Source organism: Pantherophis guttatus, chromosome 7 (genome assembly GCF_059756535.1).
Source record: "Pantherophis guttatus breed Tessera chromosome 7, ASM5975653v1, whole genome shotgun sequence".
Taxonomy (NCBI): Eukaryota; Metazoa; Chordata; class Lepidosauria; order Squamata; family Colubridae; genus Pantherophis; species Pantherophis guttatus.
This window is the reverse complement of record NC_142069.1, coordinates 83,302,768-83,319,988: the sequence shown is the minus strand read 5'-3', so window position 1 is coordinate 83,319,988 and position 17,221 is coordinate 83,302,768. Positions and strand designations below refer to the sequence as shown.

Here is a 17,221-nt window from a genome sequence, read left to right as displayed (position 1 = left end):
CTCATATGGTGTCTTATTCACAATACTGGACCAGGTTCTATTTTGAGTGTAATTCGAATAATGTAATGCCTCTGACCAAAATTGTTTGCCTAAACCAGCATCCTCTAATGTGCACCTAATCATGGTTTGTAGTGTGGAATTTTTCCTCTCTGCAACTCCATTTTGAAATGCAGAAAAAGGATTGGACGTGAAATGTAACATTCCTCTATCCTTTAACCATTGGGAGAATTCTTTAGACATGAACTCACATCCCCTATCTGTCATAATTTGCTTTATTCTGATATTATGTTGTGTTTCTATACGTTTGTAGAATTCCTTAAATTTCTGAAATGTTTCATCCTTGTGCTTTAATGTGTAAACAAAACCATATCGGCTGTAGTCATCCACTATTGTTAGGAAGTAACGTTTTCTATAGGTAATTGAGGGACTTAATGGACCAACTAAGTCCATATGTACCAAATCAAAAATATTGTTAGTTGATCTGTTAGATTTTTTTGGTCTGGGACTGGTTTTTAGTTTGGTGGACTTACATACTGAGCATTCCAAATAATTTTCACAATTTTTTATTTTGACACCTTCTGCGTGTTCAGTCATTTTTTGTACTACAGGAAAGCTTGCATGTCCTAACTTCCTGTGTAAGATGTGAGCACACTCATCATGAATTGGTTTACCTATTTTTGGTTTCTTTTCCTTGTATGTGTTTTTGTGATCATGAGTTATTCTACACTCATCATTGTCACTGTTACTGACATTTTCATCATCTGCTTCAATACAATCTTCCATATTTGAATCAATGTTATGTAAACATCTTTCTTTAGTTATCAGATAGGGTAGACCTCCTTTTATCATTACAGTACCTACATTTGTTTTGTTCTTTTCTATAGTTGCTTTCCCCTTTGAGAAAACTATATTGATATCAGATTCTCTGCTTAATTTTATGGCACTTAGTATGTTGTGAGGTATTTCTGGGATTAATAATACCCCCTCTATTTTCCCTAGACCAGGCAAGGTCACATTTCCTTTGCCTAGTACTTGAACCTTTTCTTGATTAGCTACCTTTATCACAAACTTATCTTCTATAAATGAAGATAATATACTTTTGTTGTTGGTGGTGTGATTTGTTGCACCAGAATCAATAAGCCAATTGTTATTCTCATCCTGCTGTGTTCTGGTGCTGTCTTGTTTATTTAGCCCATTCAGTGACCCAGATTTCCTCTCTTTTGAATTTTCTCTACCCCCTCTACCTTCTTTGTAATTTGGTGGGCTTCTATATTTGTGTCTATCTGTGGAAGATTGTCTGTAATTATATTTGCTCCTATATTCTGGTCTATGTCTCTCTCTTGAGACTTTGGGGCAGTCTCTTCTACTATGTTCCCTGGATCCACAATTGTAGCATCTAAAGGCCTCATTATGTTTATCTTGAAAGACTACTTTCCTAAAAGGTTTGTGGTCTGTTTGGTTATTGGATCGATTTTTTCTTGAATTGTCTTCTGCTATCAATTTGTTAGATAGACTTTCTATGGATAAATATCCCAAATTAATGGTATCTAAGTGTGACATAAAGCTATCCCATGATGGATCAAGTGAATTGATAATAACACTTTTCATTGTTTGATCTGAAATCACTTCCCCCCTCAATTGTAACTCAGCTCTTATTTTGTTTAGATTTATCAAATGCTCACTTATAGAAACCCCTGGTTTTACTCTAGAGGAAAAGAAATCCTTAGACATTCTTGTGGTTGTAGCTACGCTATCGCTGTGAAATAGATTAAACATGCATTGAATTATTTCTGATACAGTTAGGTTTGGTTTGATGCTATGATACATTGCAGGAGACACGCTAGATATTATTATGAAAAATGCTCTATGATGTAAACAATCTATTTTTAAAGTCCAAGGTCTTCTTGGAGGGCTAGTTATAAAGAATAGTAAATTTTCTTTCATGAAAATAACCTGAAGCTGTTGATACCACTCTTGTAAATTAATGCCATCAATTCTAAGTTTTGGGAAGTCACTGGGTAAGTTACCTACATTATTCTGTCCATTACTTACAACCTGGGGCAGTCCGTGATCTCTCAAGTGCAGGAAATTACAGAACGGCATTGGGATGCTTGCAATGAGTCTGCGCGGTTCTCTGGCCAGTTCAAGTCCTTCTGGGTCGTCTACGTAGTTTCGCACATGCGCGTTGTTCATTTCTTCTTTGGTGGCGTCGTGGAAGGTTCTCTCCCTTTCAGCTCTCTCGATCCGCTCCTCCTCAGATGAGTCGGTCTCTGGCTCGGTTTTTGTGATTCTGGTGGTGGTGACGGTTCTTTTCTTCTTTTTGTGTGCGTTGGTATTCGATTTTGTCTGTGGTGTAGGGCGAAATCGGCATGGCTCTCTGGGCTCGGGCGTCGTCACTTTCGAAGTCAGGATGGGAGCGTGCAGGTCTTGAGTCGCCGGTTTGATTTCTTGCTTCTTCGTAGATGTCTTGGTAATTTTCAGTCTTGGCCCAAAAGCAGCAAAAAGCGTTTTCATTGCTGATTTTACTTGAGATTTTGTTAAATCGTCTTCACTTTCTGATTTTGGATCATCTGAAGAGTTTGAGACTTCTTTCTCACTTTCTTCGTCTGATAGTGTTTTTCGCGCCAGAAATTTTGAACTGAGCGTTTTGATTGGCTCTGCTCCATTCTCTTTTGAAGTTCGTTGAAACCAAGATGGCTGCCATTCAAAATTTCGCGCGGGATCACATCTTTTCTTTTTAACAACTATTTTCTCAGTAGTCATCTCACTTACGATTTTTTGATCTTTGGGTTTTTCTTTAATGACGTTTTTCTCTCTCGCTGCTCCGCTGTTCTTCAGCATCTCCTGGAGGTCCGCGATGAGACTTTCATCATTCTTTTGGCTTTTTAGTATCTTTAATATCTCTGACCTGAGTTCGTTATTTTCTATTTCGATTTCTTTCTGGTCATTATTTTCACTCATTAGTTCTTCTTCTTCAGTGGTGTATTCTTCGGATTCTCTCGAAATCGCATTGGTGGATTCGTTGATCATCTCTTGATCAGTTTCTATTTCTTTGCTGTAGGCCCTGGTGTTGGGCCTATCTTTCTTGGACATTTTTAATTACTTATTGAGTCAATTAACCATCCTCTGCTACCAGCTTGTTGCAATATTTCCAGGATCAGACTCAATAAAGATAATAGAAGTTAAAGCTTTAAATATATTTCTTTTTAATTATGATAGGCATTCTATATTCACTGAATATTCAAGGTAGAAGCAACGAGAATGGTGAGGGTGGCTCCTTATATATACAAGGGGTGGAGCTAGGAATGGGAGTGGTAAGTTATGAATACATTAAAGTCCAAAGAATAAGTTAACCTCTGATGTTCCATATATACATTATTTACACATTGGAGAATAAGGCATTTACATCTGACAGAACTGATTTCTTCTCCAAAGCTGTGGTGGCCTGTCGGCCACCGGCCCCTTCGGCAGCTGAATCAAATGAGGAGGAGGCGTGGGAGTCAGGGCCAGCATCAAGGCAACCTGAGAGCTCTGAGGGAGAAGTGGGAGTGGAGGTGGCAGAGAGAGAGGGGGGGAGGGAGGGGAGAGGGAGAGGGAAAGGGAAAGAGAGGGAGGGAGAGAGAGAGGGAGAGGGAGAGAGAGGGAGAGAGGCAGAGCCTGGGCCATCCATCAGCCCTCAGATGGAGAGAGAGAGGGAGAGAGGGAGAGAGAGAGGGAGGGAGGGGGAGAGAGAGGGAGAGAGGGAGGGACAGAGGTGGAGCCTGGGCCATCCATCAGCCCTCAGATGGCGAGTTAATAGCCCCCAGGTCTGGAGGTAGCTGATGAGGAAGAGGAGAAACAGCTGGGTCCAGTGCCTGACACACGGATGCGCAGAAGGCAGAGGAGAGGAGAGCAGTGGAAATCTATGGGCTGGTCCTTGGGACGGAAGAGCCACCACTGCTAGTGAAGCCTCACTCTAGCTCTGGGGATAAAAGGCAGGAGGCAGAGATGAATAGATATGGCAGACAACTATTCATCTCCTGTCTGGTCCGTCAGTGATAGCCTGCACTTCCGAATCCTGTCTGGAAATTATCAGAATTCTTCTTGGAATCTGTAGCGCCTTCTAAGTGTGTGTGAGAGCATGTGTGTGTTTGTGTTGCTGGAAGAAAGTGAGTGCATCTTCCACGACTTCCTTTGCAAGTGTGGGAAGAGAGAGAGAGACTCCTGGTGTGTTGCATCAGTTCAGGGGGAAAGGGAGTAAGTGTCACTTTCCACCTGATTTAGAGACTTTGTAGCCTGCTGTGAGAGAGTGGCTGCTGGTGCTCCTAATCGAGAGAACATTTCATTAAATACAATGAAATGTTGTGTTTGGGATATGGGTCAGAACAAAAACACCAGAAGGCAGGACAAGAAGTAATGGATGCAGGGGTGGGATTCTATCAGTTCAAACCGGTTCGGGCGAACCGGTAACTCCAACGATCAGCTGGGAGTGAACCAGCTCACTCCGACAATCAGGTGGGCCTCTTCGCCCTCCCCTGACCTATATCTTCTCAGCTGATTCGCGCAGCAGAGCGGATTGCCGCGCCTCAGCTGTGTGACTCCCCAGCAGTAACAAGGAAGGTAAATTTTTGTAAAACTGTGCATGCGTGTGCAGGGCGCGTCAGGCGCATGAGCAAAGCACGCGATCACCGAACCGGTTGTTAAGCCGGCAGGATCCCACCACTGAATGGAAGCTTCTTAAAGAGAGATCCAACCTAGAAGTAAGGAGAAATTTTCTGACACGGAGAACAATCCATCGATGGAAAAGCTTGTCTCCTGGAGTTATGGATGCTCCATCACTGGAGGTTTTCAAAAGCAGATTGGACAACCATTTGACTGGGATAGTTCCTGCCTTGAGCAGGGGGTTGGACTAGAAGACCTCTGAGGTCCCTTCCAGCCCTATGATTCTATGATTTATTTATTTATCCCGTAGGTGCCCCTGAGTCTTCTATACTATTTCTTCCCAACAACCTAAATTAAAAATAAAGGCTTGGCACCTTCTTCCTTAACGAGGTTCGGGTTGAATGACTGTATCCGGAATTTGTGCACCTCCCACGAATGTAGAACTAGTTTCAAACTAGCTTTGCTGGTTGGCTTCATACCCTCTAATTAGCTATTTTCAGCAGCTCAGCGATATACACTAGTCTGCTTCCGACTCCATTTATTTACATAAAAGTCACGCTTGGCAATTGTGGGACAATCTTCTGGGTTTTTCTTCTTTTTTTCTCATGGACAACTTGGAAGCCTCATGATTAGCAAAGCAAGAGGAAAGCTAAAGGTACAACTTTGTGCAAAAGTTTACTTCGGTTTAGGGGGAAAAAAATATGGAAAAAAATTTTCTTGCACATTTAAAGGTGTGGGTTTTTTTAAAAAAAAACACGTTACAGAGTTCGGTCCGCCCGTTCTCGTGAATTTTTGGTGCCTTCCGTTGGCTTGCCCTCACCCGAAATGAGATTCCATTTTGTTTGCATTTTGTTTGGGAAAGATAAGGCACCCATAAAATAGTAACCATATTGTAGTAAACTGCCCACGGTGAGAAGGGTGGCAAATAAATTTAACGAATACGTAGCAATAGCAATAGCACTTAGACTTATATACCGCTTCACAGTGCTTTACTGCCCTCTCTAAGCGGTTTACAGAGTCAGGATATTGCCCCTCAACAATCTGGGTCCTCATTTTACCGACCTCAGAAGGATGGAAGGCTGAGTCAACCTTGAACCAGTCAGGATTGAACTCCAGGCTGTAGGCAGAGTCAGCCTCCAATACTGCATTCTGACCACTGTGCCACAAAGAAGGAGAAGGGGAAAAGGAATAAGAGAGGGAAGGAGGGGGAGAGGGAGGAAGGAAGGAAGGAAGGAAGGAAGGAAGGAAGGAAGGATTAGCAATAGCACTTAGACTTATATACCGCTTTACAGTGTTTTACAGTCCTCTCTAAGCGGTTTACAGAGTCAGCAGATTGCCCCCAACAATCTGGGTCCTCATTTTACCGACCTCAGAAGGATGGAAGGCTGAGTCAACCTTGAGCCAGTCAGGATTGAACTCCAGGCTGTGGGCAGAGTCAGCCTCCAATACTGCATTCTGACCACTGTGCCACAAGGAAGGAGAAGGGGAAAAGGAATAAGAGAGGGAAGGAGGGGGAGAGGGAGGAAGGAAGGAAGGAAGGAAGGAAGGAAGGAAGGAAGGATTAGCAATAGCACTTAGACTTATATACCGCTTTACAGTGTTTTACAGCCTTCTCTAAGTGGTTTACAGAGTCAGCAGATTGCCCCCAACAATCTGGGTCCCCATTTTACCGACCTCAGAAGGATGGAAGGCTGAGTCAACCTTGATCCAGTAAGAATCGAACTGCTGGCAGTCGGCAGAATTATCCTGCAATACCGCATTCTAACCACTGCGCCACCACGGCTCTTTGGGATCACAAGATCCTGGGACTCTGCCATTGTTGCAAAGACATACTGGTTTGCCAAGCGCCCAAATTTTGATCACATGATCATGGGGGAGATGAGATATAACCCCAGGGGGAGAGCCTTCTCTGTGGGGGCACCTGCCCTGTGGAATGAGCTACCTCCTGGAATACGACTGATCCCGGACCTCCGGACCTTCCGTAAGGCCCTGAAGACTTATTTATTCCAGTAAGCCGGCCTAGCCTAAATGGTTTTTAATGGGATTTTTTAAATTTTATAGACTTGGGGTTTTAAATTGGGAGGCCGACTGATTTAATCTCTTTTAATTATCTTAACTTTTGTATTGTATGTATTTTAATTTTGGCTGTTCACCGCCCTGAGTCCCTTTGGGGGAAGGGCGGTGTACAAATTAAATTAAAATAAAATACATAAATAAAATAAAATGGGGATGCTGCAATGGTCATAAATCCAAGGACCGGTCCGTAAATCCCTCGAGTGCTGTTATAAATCGGAAGGGTCATTAAACAAACAGTTGTAAGTCAAGGATAACCTGTGAAGTGGCTTTCCTCAGGAGATTCTTCTTTTGCATCCGCAAGCATTTTGTCTTCAGCAGCTGCCTTCAGTCAATCTGAGCAAGCAGATGTGCGTATTTTCCTAACCAGTCAGGACATGCCTCTTTCCATTTTCTAATCCGGAGTCATCAAGTCATTCCTCGGGAAACCTAGGACTTTCTTTAACCCTCTTCTCGCTTTCTCGCTGCCTAAAAATTAGAGCACATCATTCGGGTTGTAAAAACTGCAGAATACCAGAGTTGGAAGGGACCTTGGAGGTCTTCTAGTCCAACCCCCTGCTCAGGCAGGAAGCCCCTATACCATTTCAGACAAATGGTTGCCCAAACTCTTCTTAAAAACTCTTCCAGTGTCGGAGCATTCGTAACTTCTGGAGGCGGAGCCGTTCCACTGAGTGATTGTGCTCATTGTCGGGAAATTTCTCCTTAAATTCTAGGTTGCTTCTCTCCTTGATTGGTTCCATCCGTTGCTTCTTGTCCTGCCCTCAGGTGCTTTGGAGAACAGCTTGATTTCTTCCTCTTTGTCACAACCCCTGAGATATTGGAACACTGCTATCATGTCACCCATAGTTCCTCTTTTCACTAGATTAAATCAGGGGTCGGCAACCTTAAACACTCAAAGAGCCACAAAGGTCCTAACCGGAAGCCCCCCATTCAATTCTGGAGCCGACCCGCAAGTCCGGTTCCCCCACCATAGAGTCACCTCCTAGCACAGTGTCCTTTTTCCTCTACCTGTCCTAACCGAAAGCCCTATCAATTGTGGAGCCAACTGGTGAGAGGGAGCCGCAGCAGAGGGATGAAAGAGCCACATGCGGCTCCAGAGCCACGGGTTGCCGATCCTTGGATTAGACAAACCTACAATTCCTGCAATCATTCTTCATATGTTTTAGCCGCTAGCCCGCTAATCATCTTTGTTGCTCTTCTCTACACTCTTTCCAGAATCTCAACATCTTTTTTTATATCATGGTGGCCAAAACTGCCCTGCCATTCATTTTCTTCCTTAGTAATAGAGGTGATTTATTGTGTTCAACCCCTTTCTCCCCAATGCACACCCACGCACCCTGCTTAGCAATGAATCGTTCTGCTCAATCGGAACCCAGAAAAACCTGTTCACCCCAGAATAGCTCTAGCCAAAAAGACAGGAAGTCCTCGACTTACGACCATATTGGGGAATAGAATTTCCATTATTAAGCAATTTGTTGTTGTTGTTCAGTCACTAAGTCGTGTCCGGCTCTTCGCGAACCCATGGACCGCAGCCCGCCAAGCCTCCCCATCCTCCCGTGTCTCCTAGACTTTGGCCAAATGCAAGTTCATTGCATCAATGACACTATCTAACCAACTCATCCTCTGACGTCCTCTTTCGCCTTCAATATTGTTCAGCGAAGAGGTTGTTAATGAAGCCATACCTGGATGTACAACTTTCTTTTTTTTGGCTCTGCTTAAGTGAATCACTGTCGTTGAGTGAATCACACAGTCATTAAGCAAATCCAACCTCCTCTGTTGATTGTGGGAGCTGACTGGGAAGATTGCAAATGGCCACTTCTGCTGCCAGCAGTTCGAGTCTCACCGGCTCAAGGTTGACTCAGCCTTTCATCCTTCCTAGGTCGGTAAAATGAGGACCCAAATTGTTGGGGGAGCAATAGGCTGACTATGTAAGCCACTTAGAGAGGGCTGTAAAGTACCGTGAAGTGGTTTATAAGTCTAAATGCTATTACTATTACGTGACCGAGGGATGCTGTAACCGTTTTATTGTGTTTTATTACTGTAAATCTAGGTGAAATGTTAATATGGTCCAGAATGCAGCTGCACGAGTTATAGTGGGTGCACCTAGATACACCCACATTACACCAATTTTCCGTGAGCTGCACTGGCTCCCTATTGGTCTCCGGGCGCAATTCAAGGAGTTGGTTACTACCTTTAAAGCCCTACATGGCTCAGGGCCAGGCTATCTTCGAGACCGCCTTCTACCGCATAGCTCCCAGAGACCGGTAAGATCCCACAGAGTCGGTCTCCTCCAGGTCCCGTCAGCTAAACAATGTCAGCTGGCGGGTCCGCGGGGGAGGGCCTTCCCTGTGGCTGGCCCGGCTCTCTGGAACCAATTACCTCCTGAAGTCCGGACCGCTCCCACCCTATTGGCCTTCCGCAAAACGGTGAAGACCTGGCTCTTCCGGCAGGCCCGGGGCCATTGATCTCGTTATAGTGATCTTGCAAGACCCGGCCACAAATTGGAGTGTATGTGTTTTAACATTTTAATGTTTTAATGTCTTCTTTTAACTTTTGTATAGACTATTGTTGCATTGTTTTCTTCTTTGTTGTAAGCCGCCCAGAATCCCTTGGGAGTGGGGCGGCATAGAAATGCGACAAAAATAATAAAATAAATAAATAAAATAATATACATTGCTAGTCCACGTATGATATGCCGTATGCTAAAATAAACAAACAGTGGTCAGATGTACTGCAGAAAATGGATAAGAAGTGGTTATCTTCCTGAAAAAGTAGCACGGGACTTTAAAAAGTCGTGTGTGTTTTTTTTTTAAGGAAGGAGAAAGACAGTGATTGAAGCTCCTGTGTTTTTCAAGTAATCAAGGACAGAGGTGTGGTGTCTGCATTGTGTGTGTGTGTTTATGTGTGAGAGCAACAGACTCTTAACAGCAAACCTTGCAATCAAGTGACCACTGCCCATATACTTATTTTCAGAGAGGGCTTATTTTCGGGGAGGGCTTATTTTAGCGCATGCGCTCAAAAGCCTGATTGGGCTTATTATCAGGGGATGTCTTATTTTCGGGGAAACACAGTCGGGTTCAGCTGGAGCATTGGCAAGTTTTGTGCAGCTGGTTCTCTCCCTAGCTAGTTCCTTACCCTAACTCAAGAGTAACACTACTGGAAGTTTTAACGGCTAGTCCTCGATTTACGACCAACATTTATATTGCTGAGTGAGAAATTTGTTAATCGAGCTCTGCCCCCATTTTACGACTTTTTCTTGCCACGATTGTTCAGTGAATCCCTGCAGTTGTTAAATTAGTAACCCGGTTGTTTGGTGAATCCGGCTTCCACCTTGACTTGGCTTGTCAGGAGGTCACAAAAAGGGATCACATGACCCCCGGGACACTACAATGAACCGGTCATAAATATGAATCAGTTGTCAAGCATCTGAAGGTGAATCCCATGAGCACGGGGATGCGGTAATGGTCATAAGTGTGAAAAAAATGGTCATAAGTAGAACAGAATAACAGAGTTGGAAGGGACCTTGGAGGTCTTCTAGTCCAACCCCCTGCTTAGGCAGGAAACCCTACACCATTTCAGTCCAATCTCTCCTTAAAAACCTCCAGTGTTGGAGGCATTCACAACTTCTGGAGGCAAGTTGTTCCACTGGTTAATTGTTCTAACTGTCAGGAAATTTCTCCTTAGTTCTAGGTTGCTTCTCTCCAGGGGTGAAATGCTCCCGGTTCAGACCGGATCGCCCAATCCGGTAGCGATGACGGCAGGTGGTTCGGAGAACCGGTAGCAAAAGTCCCTGCTCACCCTCCATGCCCAGCTGAGCCAAAAAAATGCTTTTAAAAGTTTTTTAAAAGAAGCCTCTGATGATTGCACAGCTCAGCTGGGATCGTCAGAGCCTTTTAAAAGCATTTTTTCTTCCGCCGAAGAGATTGTAGAAAAGATGCTTTTAAAAGGCTCTGACGATCCCAGCTGAGTTGCCTGATCGTCAGAGGCTTTTTCTTTTAAAATTAAAAAAAAAAAGAAAAGCTTTGCTCACAAGCGCACCTTCAGCGCATGTGCCTGGCCTCAAAAATGTGGCTAAATAAGACGGCATTACACCAGGGCAGGTGGGAAGGGCCACCTACAGTTGCTGCTGCCGGTTCGCCTGAAGTGGTCTGAACCGGCTGAATACCACCTCTGGTTCTGTGTGCAAAGCCTCTCCCTGGCCTCTGCCACCACCACCCCCAACCGCCATTTTAGCCTGGCCTCGTGGACAAGGGAAAGACTGGGCTTTTTAAGAAAAACAACAACAGTAAAACCCAAAAAGTAATGGAATGAGAAACCTGATTGTTATTTTTGTTTTAGAAAAGGTGAAATTGATAGTCTTACTGCCACCTTCGCATCCTAGACTAAATTACAAGTATTCAGGTAGTCCTTGGCTTAGGAACACAATTTGGACAAGAATTTCCGTTGCTAAGCATTGTTAAGTTGTGCTTGATTTTATAACTTTTTTTTGCCACGGTTGGTAAGCAAATCATTGCAATTGTTAACTCCTTTCCTTTCCTTTCCTTTCCTTTCCTTTCCTTTCCTTTCCTTTCCTTTCCTTTCCTTTCCTTTCCTTTCCTTTCCTTTCCTTTCCTTTCCCTTTCCCTTTCCCTTTCCCTTTCCCTTTCCCTTTCCCTTTCCCTTTCCCTTCCCTTAATATCTTGAATAACAGGAAGCGAGCTTCCTATAATCTTCTCTGCTGTCCTCACCACTCTCTGTATGGACTTTCTATCTGAGACACTGCTATCACCAAACCAAACAGTGATGCAGTTTGTTAAAACGCTCTCAATCGTGCCTCTGTAGAAAGTGGCCAGGACAGAAGGAGAAAGATGTGCTCTCCTCATGGTGTATCTGATCTCATTGTGGCTTCTTTCAGATGTTTTAGCCTGAGGGCTTCCTGCAAACTTGCTTTCCTCAGCCAAAAACTTTGAATTGCACGCAGAAGCTGCTGAGCAGCTTGTATGGTAGTGGTGCCGGAATGATTAAAAATGAATAAGAGCATTCTTATAACCAGAGATGCCACTCACCCTCAGATTATGTCTCAGACCAAAAAAACCCCCCATATATACCTAGTCCTCGACATGACACCAATTGAGCCCAAAATTTATGTTGCTAAGTGAGACATTTGTTGAAGTTTTTCCCCTTTTTACAATCTTTCTTGCCACAGTGATTAAGTGAATCACTGCAGGTGTTAAGTTAGTAACACGGTTGGTTAAGTGAATCTGACTTCCCCCATTGACTTGAAGATCGCAAAAGGGGATTCACAGAAGCAACTGACCTAAATTTGAGCCAATTGCCAAGCGCCCAAATTTTGATCACATGACCATGGGGACGCTGCAATGGTTGTTAAGTGTGAAAAATGGTGAAAAATGACCAAAAAAGAGGTTGCGCTCCAGCGTGCGCACATACAGATGCATGCAAGTGCATTCCGGTTTGGGCACTCAGTGCCGAAAAGATTCGCCATCACTGCCCTACTATCTCCAAGGCCTGACCCACACTTTTGGCTTGTCTTAGTAATATCACCCATCTCCTCCCACTTATGACTATAGGACTGTAACCTTGTTGCTGGTATCCTTACAATTTATATTGGCTGTTTCCTAGTATGATTTGATTGCTTATTTGTTCCCTATGACTATCATTAAGTGTTGTACCTTATGATTCTTGACAAATGTATCTTGTCTTTTTACGTACACTGAGAGCGTATGCACCAAAGACAAATTCCTTGTGTCCAATCACACTTGGCCAGTAAAGAATTCAACTCAACTCAACTCAACTCAACTCAACAACTCAACTCAACTCAACTCAACTCTACTCTACTCTACTCTACTCTACTCTACTCTACTCTACTCTACTCTACTCTATTCTATTCTATTCTCATGGACCACCCAAATAATTTATGACATGTCAGAACTATTTCAAGAGCCATAAAACACCAACCAGCAGCAAAAAAACAAATATATAACACCCTTTTGCTACGAGAAATGTATGCGCTCTCTTGCTTCATTGATTGAAGTGTGGCAGCTTCTGGCAGCATGACTACCTCTTAATTAAAATATAGTTATCAACTCCTGCAACTCACAAATAGAATCAGCCTATCCATACATCATTCTTTTATTCTGGATAACGCCCAAAGAATACATTCAAAACAGGAGGAAAGAGTAAACAGAGGGACGATTGGACTAGACCAGGGAAAGAAAAATCGTTCAGATTTGGATTGGTCAAAAATGCGTCTCTCAATCTTTCAGAATAAACTGATAAAGAGGTGTTTGGCACAAATTAAGGCAGAATAATGGTCGTGGTTAAGATTATTGCTAAAGATATCAAATACCTATAGCAGACTTTATTTTTTATTTTATTTTATGCATATACTTATAGATGTAACAATTACTAAGTGATATTTCCCAGTTGCCAACAAACACTAGAGGTATTTTAAGTTGTTTAAAAGATCTCTTAAACTTAGAATGTTTCAAACTTTACTTAAATTAACTTAATTAAATTTAGACCCGCTTATAGTTTTCCATGTTTTGCCTTCTCTATGCTTAAGTAAAATCAACTTTAAACTAAAATTTATCTGACTGCCTAAAACACAAATAGCTTACCGAAATGACACAATAAAATCAGAATAAAATTAAAAAAGGGTCATTAAAATAAAAGGTCCTCTTGATAGAACTATAGAAAATGGCAGTTGCACAATTATATTTGATACTTGTACTTTAAAACTTGTAATGGAAAGCTCTACAGCTAGAATGGTCCAGTAAACAACCAAGTACATATTATTTTAAATTGTTTTTTTGAGGAAGGGTAATATTACAGAATTAGGGAGAATTACTGGAAGTTCAATAAATTAAATACACCGAGAGCATATGCACCAAAGCCAAATTCGTTGTGTGTCCAATCACACTTGGCCAATAAAGAATTCTATTCTATTCTATTCTATTCTATTCTATTCTATTCTATTCTATTCTATTCTATTCTATTCTATTCTATTCTATTCTATTCTATTCTATTCTATTCTAATTTCTATTCCATTCCATTCCGTTCCGTTCCATTCCGTTCCATTCCGTTCCATTCTATTCTATCCCATCCCATCCCATCCCATCCCATCCCATCCCATCCCATCCCATGTGTATGTGTATGTGTTTTAACCAGGGTGGATAAAAATCAATGATTTTTTTAAAAAAATCAAAAAAATCAGATCTTTTTGATTTAAATCGGATTTTTTTGATTTAAATCGGATTTTTTTTTATTTAAATCGAATTTATTTTAATAAAAAACTTTGGGGGTAAAAATCTATCGTAAGATAGTTTTCTATTTAAGATACATAAATAATTTAGTTTATTCAGCATGAAACAGAGCTTAGTTATGGAGCATGAGGCTGTATATTCTGCAACACTGGGACTATCGGTGAGTCAACAGCGGGTCAAAGGAGTAGCAGAGATGACAGTTGCTCTTTAAAAATTACGATTTAAATCGAGTTGATTTAAATCAAGCCTTTTTCCTAGTGGTTTAAATTGTGATTTAAATCAACTCGATTTAAATCAAATCCATCCTGGTTTTAACGTTTTAATGTCTTCTTTTAACTTTTGTATGGGATATTGTTGCATTGTTTTATTCTCTGTTGTAAGACGCCCAGAGTCCCTTGGGAGTTGGGCGGCATAGAAATGTGACAAAATAAATAAATAAATAAATAAATAAATAAATAAATAAATAAATAAATAAATAAATAAATCCCATCCCATCCCTTTTCCTATTCCTATTCCTATTCCTATTCCTATTCCTATTCCTATTCCTATTCCTATCCCTATTCCTATTCCTATTCCTATTCCTATTCCTATTCCTATTCCTATTCCAACTGTATACATGAGGAGCAAGTAAAAGAAACAAAGAAGAAACATGGATGATTTAAAGACACGTGGATGGGTTCAGATATCACGATGAACCTTAAATCCAGGTCAAACAAAATTCCTATTTTCCTTTGACTCATGATGCCTTCAGAATGTGGTTTAAATGATGGACTAGTCCACAGAACAAGGCTGGGGTGGGGAGGAAGGAGGGAGAAACCATCAACTACCAGAGGGGTGAGAAACCATCCACCGTCCCAACTTTCCTTTCAACCTTGACTCACACGTAGGGAAAAAAAAAACAAAAAACAGAACCAAGCACTGAAAATAATTTCAAAGGAGCCTCTGAAGGAAATGGGAAAGGCAAATATCCCCTTTCTTGGAGGCTGTGAGAAGGAGCCTTTCTCTATCTGAGAAAGCATTAATCACCTTGGAATGACAGCCAGCCTCAGGTTGGCAGCTATTTGGCAGCCAAGGGAGTAAAAAACCAGAAGTGTCTGGAATTCCAGCTGGGTTCATTGGCCTTGGGGACTGTCCTCAATGGCTCCTTGGCCCACGGCACAATGATGCCTCAGAACTTTTTAAAAAAGGGCCATTTCCTGGGGAGAAGCCCCCTTTTTTTGGGGGGGGAACAAGAGATGGGCAGCCTCAACTTTGGGGCTTACAACGATCTCCTCTTTCTAAAGATCTTGCACACAGATTTTTAAGATGCTAACTTGATCCCACCATAGGGGCTGGTCTGTGGCCCCAAAAATCTAGAGCCTGGAAGCACCCTTGCCGACGACAGGTAGTCCTCCTCGACTTACGACCACAGTTGTAAGCCCAGAATGGATGTTGCTAAGTGGGCCATCGGTTGAGTTTTGCTTTTGCCCCCATTTTACCACTTTCCTGGGCCCGTTGGTTAAGCCAATCCCTGCAGCTAAATTAGTTAAACGGTTAAAGTCATGAAACGGTTGTTAAGTGAATCTGGCTTCCCAGTAGGTCGCAAAAGAAGATCACGTGATTCACTCCCACACACACATACACTCCCACACACACTGCAACCATCATCAATATGAATCAGTTGTCAAGCATCCGAATATACATCACATAACCACGGGAATGTTCCCCCCGGGGTCGTTAAGTGTGAAAAATGGCCCTAAGTCACTTTTTTCGGTAACTTCGGTCGCTAAATGAACCACTGTAAGTCGAGGACTACCTGTATTCAAAGGCGTCTTAAGTTTCAGGAGCTTCAGTAACAGTAACAGAGTTGGAAGGGGCCTTAGAGGTCATCTGGTCCAACCCCCTGCTCACGCAGGAGAACCTGTCCTAGGAATTCGAACCGACTTTTCTGATGGACAAGCTCAGCGTCTTAGCCACCGAGCCACCTAGGGGGGTTTCTACCTTGGAAAACAGCTCTTTCCGATGTGTGTGGGGGGGGGAGAGCCACATTCCTGGACAATTTCTCACCCCAATTTGGGAATTCCCGGCATCTCAAGCTTTAATGTTAATTTTCCCCCGCAAAAGAGACCCAGCTCAGAATTGCTGATATAACCCACAAAACCCAAACGCACAACTTTCTCACAATCCTTTTACAAGAGGGAGGAGGGGAGGGGGTGTCTCTGCAGCTGAAGGCGGGGTGGGCAGGGGGGGCAAAGAAAGAGAAAGAATGATTTTTTTTTCCCTTCTGGCTTTTTTTTTCCTTTTTAAACTTCGTTTCCTTTTCTTTTTTCCCTGTAAACTGCCCCTGTAAACTGCCTGCCTGCCACAAATTTAGGTTCCGGGCTCGACCTGACGCAGCTCACCTGGAATTCCTACGCGAGGCCCCAGCGCGTCTCTTAACTCGGATTCAAGCCCTGGAACTTGGCAGCGGGACAAACTTGGCTGAAAGTTTTCTTTTTCTTTTTTTAAAAGTCCAGAGCTCCAGCCAGGTAAGCTTACCTGAAGCGGGTCCCCCCGGTCTTCCTCGGCGTGTCCATTGGGGGTGGCTCCGTGGGCGCCTGCTCCTTTCTCGCTTCCCCGGGAGGGGGCTGAGCCCTCTTCACTTTTTTCCAGGTGAGCAGGGAGGGACGCACCTACGAGGGAGACAGGAAGCCCGGAAAGGTGCGGGTTGATTGGCTTCTCCGCCGCCAAGTCTAAGCGAGGAAATAGGGAACTCCCATTCCAGGTGGGAGGAAAAAACACACACACACACACACGCACACACAGACACGCACAAAGACACAAAGAAGGGCCGGAGAAACTCTGGTGCCTGATTAGAACAGCCCCGCGGGCGGACGCTTTCTTCCCCGCGAGGGTCTCCTCCACGCGAGTTTTTTGGATTTTCTTTTTTTTTTAAAGAAAGGATTAGGAATCGTGGTTGGGGATTTAAACGATGCGAGGTTTGCAGGAGCCGTGGTAGTTTTCCTCGCCACTGTACGTGTATACACATCCGAATTAGGCTCTGTTGTTTCTCTGGGTCGTATAATATATGTGGGTAGAGGCATCTTTTCTTTTTTTTCTTTTTTCTTTCTTTCTTTCTTTGTTTCTTTCTTTCTCTCTCTCTCTCTCTCTCTCTTTCTCTTCCTTTTCCTTTTCCTTTCTTTCTCTTTCTCTTCCTCTCTCTCTTTCTCCTTTCTTTCTCTTTCTCTTCCACTCTTTCTCTTTCTTTCTCTCTTTCTCTTCCTCTT

General features: G+C 43.0%; 1 protein-coding gene across 1 annotated transcript in view; it reads right to left on the bottom strand.

Moving 5' to 3' along the window:
• The window catches only part of LOC117678911 (uncharacterized), a 91,383-nt gene extending 74,532 nt beyond the window's left edge, over positions 1-16,851 (bottom strand). Inside the window, exon 1 of the mRNA XM_060684133.2 lies at positions 16,494-16,851. The gene's annotated coding sequence lies outside the window, so the exon portion shown is untranslated. The remainder of the gene's footprint in view (positions 1-16,493) is intronic.
• Between the last annotated feature and the right edge of the window lie 370 nt (positions 16,852-17,221).